At 41.3% G+C, this 7738-nt stretch overlaps 1 pseudogene; it reads right to left on the bottom strand.

The window, feature by feature from the left end:
* Window positions 1-201: 201 nt before the first annotated feature.
* Window positions 202-4380, bottom strand: LOC106613089 (gap junction delta-2 protein pseudogene; annotated as a pseudogene).
* Between the last annotated feature and the right edge of the window lie 3358 nt (window positions 4381-7738).

Here is a 7738-nt window from a genome sequence, read left to right as displayed (position 1 = left end):
AAAATCAGCCACGCCTGGGCAGAGGAATGTACTCTGTATTTTCAACCAGAACTATCAGGAAGTAGTTAAAACCTCCACAGGATTGGTGTCTCTCCCCCCCCCCCGCGGGATGGTTGAGCTAACATAGGCTAATGTGATTAGCATGAGGTTGTAAGTAACAAAAAAAAAATCCCAGGACATAGACATGTTTTATATGGGAAGAAAGCTTAAATTCTTGTTAATCTAACGGCACGGTCCAATTTACAGTAGCTATTACAGTGAAAGAATACCATGCTATTGTTTGAGGAGAGTGCACATTTATGAACTTGTAAATGTATTAATAAACGAATTAGGCACATCTGGGTCTTGACACAAAATTGTGAACAGATATACAATGGTTCATTGGATCAGAAAAACAAATATTTACATTTTAGAATGTATTTCATCAAGAAAGTACGTTATACATGTCTTTTTTAATCTTCCTCTTAATTACAAATAATTTATTTTGCTGTGGTTCATTTGATTTTCAGCACAACCCTGTTTGATAACTTAAAGTATTATAGTGACCTCTTGTGGTCAAATTTCAAACTCACAACTAAATTCATTCAAATGCAGGTTTTCCATACACAGTCTTCTCAAACAGTGCAACATTTGACTGTTGAAATTACATTCTTCTAAAATTCTTACACTTCTGGATGAGAAATACAAGTCACTGTTCCAATACTGTTTGATTCTGCCGTTTTTTAAATACTATGGGCAAATATGAGAGCATTTGAGATTGGGACACCAACTATAAACATTTCAATTAATAAAAACCCTTGGATAATTTCAACATTAATTACTAAAGATCTATACACATACATACCATGCAAATATCAATAAAAAGAGGCACACATGCTACAAATAGTTAGTGACTACCCACCAGTCAATCAGATTAGATTATTCTGATAAAGAATAATGTTATAAGAGACAAAGTCCCTTTAGACAACATAAATGACTGTCTGCACACAGGTCAAAACTACTCTGCCAGCTATGTATTTCAACAGTTACAAGGAATTATTGAAAAGTATCCCACAAACAATGTTAGAATGTGAAAACGTGTCATGTTTTATGAAACAGGTGTGTTTGTATTGAAGAACCCTGAACAGACTGAAGATAATGACTGTAAACTGAATGTATACAATTTTCCAGCAAAATGTTTTACTTTTCTCTGTCTTTTGAAACTCAGGAACAGTTTGAATGTTCTTTATGTAATTTAGGCTATGGTATGGATGATAAAGCTGAATCTTTCTTTCTGAATCAGGAGTATACTCTCATTCTCCAAATGCCCAATCTGAGCAACCTATGCTATTCTGTCTTTCCCAGTGTTGTTTCAAAAGTGGAAAATGCTACATTGAGAATCACACAGATTTGGCCTTTCACAGCCAAGACTTCTTAGTCCGTCCCATCTTGGCCATGTTGGCCAGTTTAACCTTAACCCGGTCCCTCTCTTCCGGAGTCCTCTTGGAGGTGCACTCCACAGTAGAATCGGTCTCAAAGGAGATGGCTGGGACGTGAGTGAGCAGGTGGCCCCCAGCCTTCTCCTGGGCCATGGGAGTGGGAGTCTGCAGGACCAGCCTGCCCCTCAGAGAGTGTTTGAGCTGCAGCAGCAGAGGGTTGCGGTGGTTGTACAGCCCCACAGGGTCCTTCTCAGGGCGGAAGCAGGTGGAGCAAGCGGAGCACAGTATGCGGAAGATGTAGACCCAGCCCAGGAAGTGCAGCTCTGCGATGTTGAGCACAAAGCAGCTCAGGCTAATGCTGAACATGAAGTTGAGAAAGATGGTCTTCTCAGTGGCACGTGACACGAAGCAGTCTGTGCGGGTGGGGCAGGGGTAGGTCTCGCAGCGGTACAGTTGGAGCACCTCGAAGCCAAACAGGTAGCACTGCCCCACCAGGAAGGTGATCTCCATGACGGAGCGCAGCAGCACGTGCAGGATGTAGATGAGCAGCACCTGGCTGGAGAGCTGAGTGGGGTCCTCCCCCAACTCCCCATAGTCCTCCTCCAGCAGGCTCTGCTCCACCCCCTCCGCTTCCTGACCAACCCACTCCTCCCTGTACCCAGGGCAGTAGGTGGGCATACCAGTCTCCATGTTCTCCAGCCCTTCCCTTCCCAGCTGCCCAAAGACCTTCTTGGAGGTCCGCTCAGCCATCACCTGCCCCCTCTGGATCTCCAGCTTCTCGTCCTTGGCGATCTTGTGCAGGACGTAAACGATGTAGAAGATGGACGGCGTGGAGACCAAGACGATCTGGAAGACCCAGAAGCGCAGGTGTGAGACGGGGGCGAAGGTGTCGTAGCAGACGGTGTTGCAGCCGGGCTGCAGGGTGTTGCAGGTGAACTTGGACTGCTCATCGCTGTACACCGCGTCCCCCACCAGGGTCACCAGCAGGATACGAAAGATCAGCAGCATGGTCAGCCAGATCTTGCCGATCACTGTGGAGTGGTTCTGCACCTCGGACAGGAAGCGTCCGAGAATGGACCAGTCTCCCATGTTTTAACCTGGGGGAAGGGGTGGGGAGGTTTGAGAAGGGACAAGCGTGTGAATCAGAACCTCTCAGTGCACTACTACCTAAAACAGTAGAGTCCAAATGATTAAGACACCCACATGCTTTTCTTTCAAAAACAAGGACATTTCTAAGTGGCCCCAAACTTTTGAACGGTAGTGTATGTAAAGGAACATTTTCTACTGTTTTGCAAACAGTGAGAGAAAATGACTTCTTATCTGGTCTAAGATGGTTGAATAAATAATTGTACAAAAAATGTCACTCATTATCTCATAACTTCTCAAACAGCTGTTGATACACAATAATGCTAGAATATGCCCATATCAGTGAGGGGGATACAATGCAAAGGAAATTGTAACAGCAGAAAAGGTTGTTCCTCCTTTCCCTTTATCATAACAATTGAAAACACAAACAGAAAAGAACAATCCTAACAAAATAGTTAAAAATTCACTCACCCCTGGATAGTTTGTCTCTTTCCAATGCAAATCTGTAAAAAATGCTTTGCCATGCAGTCTGCATTGACTATAATTAATATGAGTTCTGTTTAATGGACGATATGAACAGTGTTGAGCCTGGTATGGGAAAATAGGCTGACCAGACATATTCAGCCACTCTATCTGAAACTCTCATTGTATTATGGGGATACAAAGGCAGCCAATGTACAGTTTAACAAAGATTTAAAAATATAATGGGAGGCACCTATTCTGAACAGCCGGGAATAGTGAAACAATAACAGCAGGGAACAAACTGGAAAAGGAAAACAATACCAGTTTATGCAAAGATTCTGCTCTTCGCCAGTTTAAAAAATACAATTTAGAGAAATGGAAGATTGAAAATTTCGCACTTTTCCAGATTATGCTCAATCAATCTTTGAATGAAATGTGATAACATGTGATGACAAATTAGAGGAATCATCCAGCAGTTTTAGGCTTATATTCACCAGTTATGACTACAGCATTTCTCTTTCTGTAGACCTCTAGTCTTAGTGCTTTGCCCCATCCACTTATAGACCTAACAACAGAGATAAAATCTCACAATACATAATGTTCACTAGAATTGTCATCCAGGAACTGTCTGTACCAAACAGGACTGTGGTATCCTTTCAAATGGTATACTGAAAACACTACAAGCAGCTTGCATCAATGACGTATGGATCCAATTCAAGTCTACAGACGAAACACACAGAACAGGTTGTATCTCCATTAAAATAAGTATTTTAAGAGTCTATCCATCCACTTGAATGTCCATCATGGGATCCAATGTAAAGACCAAGCCTCAGTATCCTCTGCAGCATCTGTCTCTGTGTCACGACTTCTACTGAAGTTGATGCCCCTCCTTGTTCAGGTGGTGTTCGGCGATCGACGTCACCGGTCTTCTAGCCACCATTGATCAGTTTTTCATTTTCCAGTGGTTTTGTCTGGTCTCTTTACACACCTGTTTCATATCCCAGTAATTACATGTTGTGTATTTAACCCTCTGCTTCCCCTCATTTCTCTGTCGGTGATTGTTTGTTATGTTATGTACGTGTTGTTTATGTATCGGTGTGCGACGGGTTACTGTTTACCTGGATTATTTTCTACGTGGGTTTTGGAGTTAGTTTTGGAAATAAATACTCCATTTTTTAACCACTCTGTTTTCTCCTGCGCCTGACTTCCCTGCCACCTACATACACGGACTATGACACTCTGCTTCATCATGATGTAGTCCATCCACTGTGGCTCTGGAACAGAGGACATGACAACCATTCCCCTGCAGTTGGCGAGGGCAGGAATTAAATTGTTACTTTGTGTGGTTGGGCTGAAAGGCTGGATTAGGTCTCGTCTGTGTGTCATACAGTGCATTCGGAAAGTATTCAGACCCCTTGACTTTTTCCACATTTTGTTACGTTACAGCCTTATTCTAAATGGATTAAATTATTTATTTTCTCATCAATCTACACACAATACCCATAATGACAAAGCCAAAACAGGTTTTTAGAATTTTTTGCTATGAGAATCGAAATTGATGTCAGGTGCGTCCTGTTTCCATTGATCATCCTGATATGTTTATACAACTTGATTGGAGTCCACCTGTGGTAAATTCAATTGATTGGACATGATTTAGAAAGGCACGCACTTGTCTATATAAGGTCCTACTGTTGACAGTGCATGTCAGAGCAAAAGCCAAGCCATGAGGTCAAAGGAATTGTCCGTAAAGCTCCAAGACAGGATTGTGTCGAGGCACAGACCTGGGGAAGGGTACCAAAACATTTCTGCATCATTGAAGGTCCCCAAGAACACAGTGGCCATCATTCTTAAATGGAAGAAGTTTGAAACCACCAAGACTCTTCCTAGAGCTGACCACCTGGCCAAACTGAGCAATTGGGGGAGAAAGGCCTTGGTCAGGGAGGTGACAAAGAACCCGATGGTCACTTCGACAGAGCTCCAGAGTTCCTCTGTGGAGATAGGAGAACCTTCCAGAAGGACAAACATCTCTGCAGCACTCCACCAATCAGGCCTTTATGGTAATGGCCAGACAGAAACCACTCCTCAGTAAAAGGCACATGACAGCCGCTTGGAGTTTGCCAAAGGCACCTAAAGACTCTCAGACCATGAGAAACAAGATTCTCCGGTCTGACGAAACCAAGATTGAACTCTTTGGCCTGAATGACTAGCGTCATGTCTGGAGGAAACCTGGCACCATCCCTACGGTGAAGCATGTTGGTGGCAGCATCATGGTGTGGGGATGTTTTTATTTTTTTTTCCTTTATTTAACCAGGTAAAACCCATTGAGGTTAAAAACCTCTTTTGCGAGGGCGACCTGGCAAGAAGGCAAAACAACAGAGAAATAGCAGCGTGTCCATAAAATATTATAGAAAAATACAAAATACACACAAAAGACACAGTGTCACAAGTTACAGGTACAATTGAAGATTAGAAACAATTGCGGTTATGACAAACAGTGTTGTCAATTAGAGTTTTAAAAATTGGCAAGGACACTAACTCCCCTAACTTTAAAATCTTTTGAAGCATGTTCCAGGATGAAGGGGCATTATGGGAAAAATATTTTAGTGTCCCCATCTCAGTTATATTCTTAGGAACAGACAAGGACAGCAGCGACTGTGAACGAAGACTGTATTGACTGACTGATCTGGTCAGTAAAGAACAGAGATACAAAGGGAGGGACTGGGAGACTAGTCAGGATCGAGAGAAAGATGAATGGAGAGATCAGAGAGATCCTTGATGAAAACCTGCTCCAGAATGCTCAGGACTTCAGACTGGGGCGAAGGTTCACCTTCCAACAGTACAACGACCCTTAGCACACAGCCAAGACAACGCAGGAGTGACTTCGGGACAAGTCCCTGAATGTCCTTGAGTGGCCCGGCCAGAGCCCGGACTTGAATCCGATCTAACATCTCTGGAGAGACCTGAAAACAGCTGTGCAGCAACGCTCCGCATCCGATCTGACAGAGCTTAAGAGGATCTGCAGAGAAGAATGGGAGAAACTCCCCAAATACAGGTGTACCAAGCTTGTAGCGTCATACCCAAGAAGACTTATTAAGGCTGTAATTGCTGCCAAAGGTGCTTCAACAAAGTACTGAGTAAAAGGTCTGAATACTTATGTAAATGTGATATTTTAAATTAGCAAACATTTCTAAAAACCTGATTTTGCTTTGTCATTATGGGGTATTGTGTATAGATTGATGAGGAAAATAACAATTTAATCAATTTTAGAATAAGTCTGTAACGTAACAAAATGTGGAAAAAGTCAAGCGGCCTGAATACTTTCCGAATGCAATTTATGTAAACACTACAGGGCAGCCAGTGCCAGTGGGCCAAATATGATCAATAATTGTTGATCTAAATGAGAATATTGAGGAAGCATTTGGGTTTCTGAAAAACACCAATCTGTGAAAGACAAAGACAGAAATTACTAACTAAGCACTAAGCATTGTCATGCCTAGAGGTGTAGACCATTGATAATTAATAAACCCTTTATAGGACCTATATACTGTAGATGCTTCAGAAATAATTTATATGCAAATGTCTCGCAAGATAAAGTGTTGCACTATTGACTAGAGAGCACATGTGCCTACTGTAATGTTATGATCATGTACCACTTCAGTTTAAGTATGTATAGATCAGTTTAAGTATGTATAGATCAGTTTAAGTATGTATAGATCAGTTTAAGTATGTATAGATCATTAAGTATGTATAGATCATTAAGTATGTATAGATCATTAAGTATGTATAGATCAGTTTAAGTATGTATAGATCAGTTTAAGTATGTATGGTATACTGTAGGTGATGGATTTCTTTGAAGGGCCAATACAGCCGTTTTTATCTCAATATCAAACCCTTTCTGGGTAAGAAATAAGTACCTTACTGTGATTGTTTTAAATGAAAATGGTCAATAAGAAATTAAAATAGCTTCTTAGCAAAAAGCAAATGCTCAAGCAAAAATGTTGCTAGGACTGTCTGGGAGTAGTCTGAGTGGGGAGGGGTAAATTAGCTGTTGTTGGCAGAGGTTTGGAACTATCTTTCTTATTGGTCTATTAACTAATTAAGCGCCGGGTGATGTCACCATGTAGGCCAAAACTCTATCCCAACAAAACAGGCTGAAATTTCAGGCGGTCTTTTCAGCCAGCTCTTACACTAAAAGGGCATTATCATAATTTCACAGTATTATTCATTTGTACCCTTATTGAACTAGGCAAGTCAGTTAAGAACAAATTCTTATTTTCAATGACGGCCTATATATATAAAACGTAGGAGAATCATGTTTTTGACTGCACAGGGCCTTTAATCATTTAAACTTCTCAATTGTACGTCCACAAATTTGATTGTGTCTGACTTGCAATATTTGAGTTGGATGGCCAAGCCCTGGGCTGCATGACCAAATCATTGATTTGAATGGGTGTCAATCACTGTGTGTGGAAATCTGTTTGGGCTTTCTGTGAACTATTGAGTTTGTGCATTGATTTCTAATCATATATTCAGTGGGAAGTGATACATTTATGTTTTACGACATTCCTGTTTAGGGTTGGAATCTTCCCAATTCTCTTTTTTTCCTGAGAGCAACATATGGCAGTAACCAAATGCAATCTGGAAAAAAAATCTAAATTGTATTGTTTCACTGATTTAGTTTGAAGTGACTACTATGGTTAAGTGGTTATTATATACGTCTATGTAAGTGATTCATCATTACAGTATTACAGTTCATAGAGCAAGGCCATGGT

This window comes from Salmo salar, chromosome 09 (genome assembly GCF_965601325.2).
Source record: "Salmo salar chromosome 09, fSalSal1, whole genome shotgun sequence".
In the NCBI taxonomy this organism is placed as follows: domain Eukaryota; kingdom Metazoa; phylum Chordata; class Actinopteri; order Salmoniformes; family Salmonidae; genus Salmo; species Salmo salar.
Note: the sequence above shows the minus strand (reverse complement) of the source record. Positions and strands in the feature narration are given on the sequence as shown.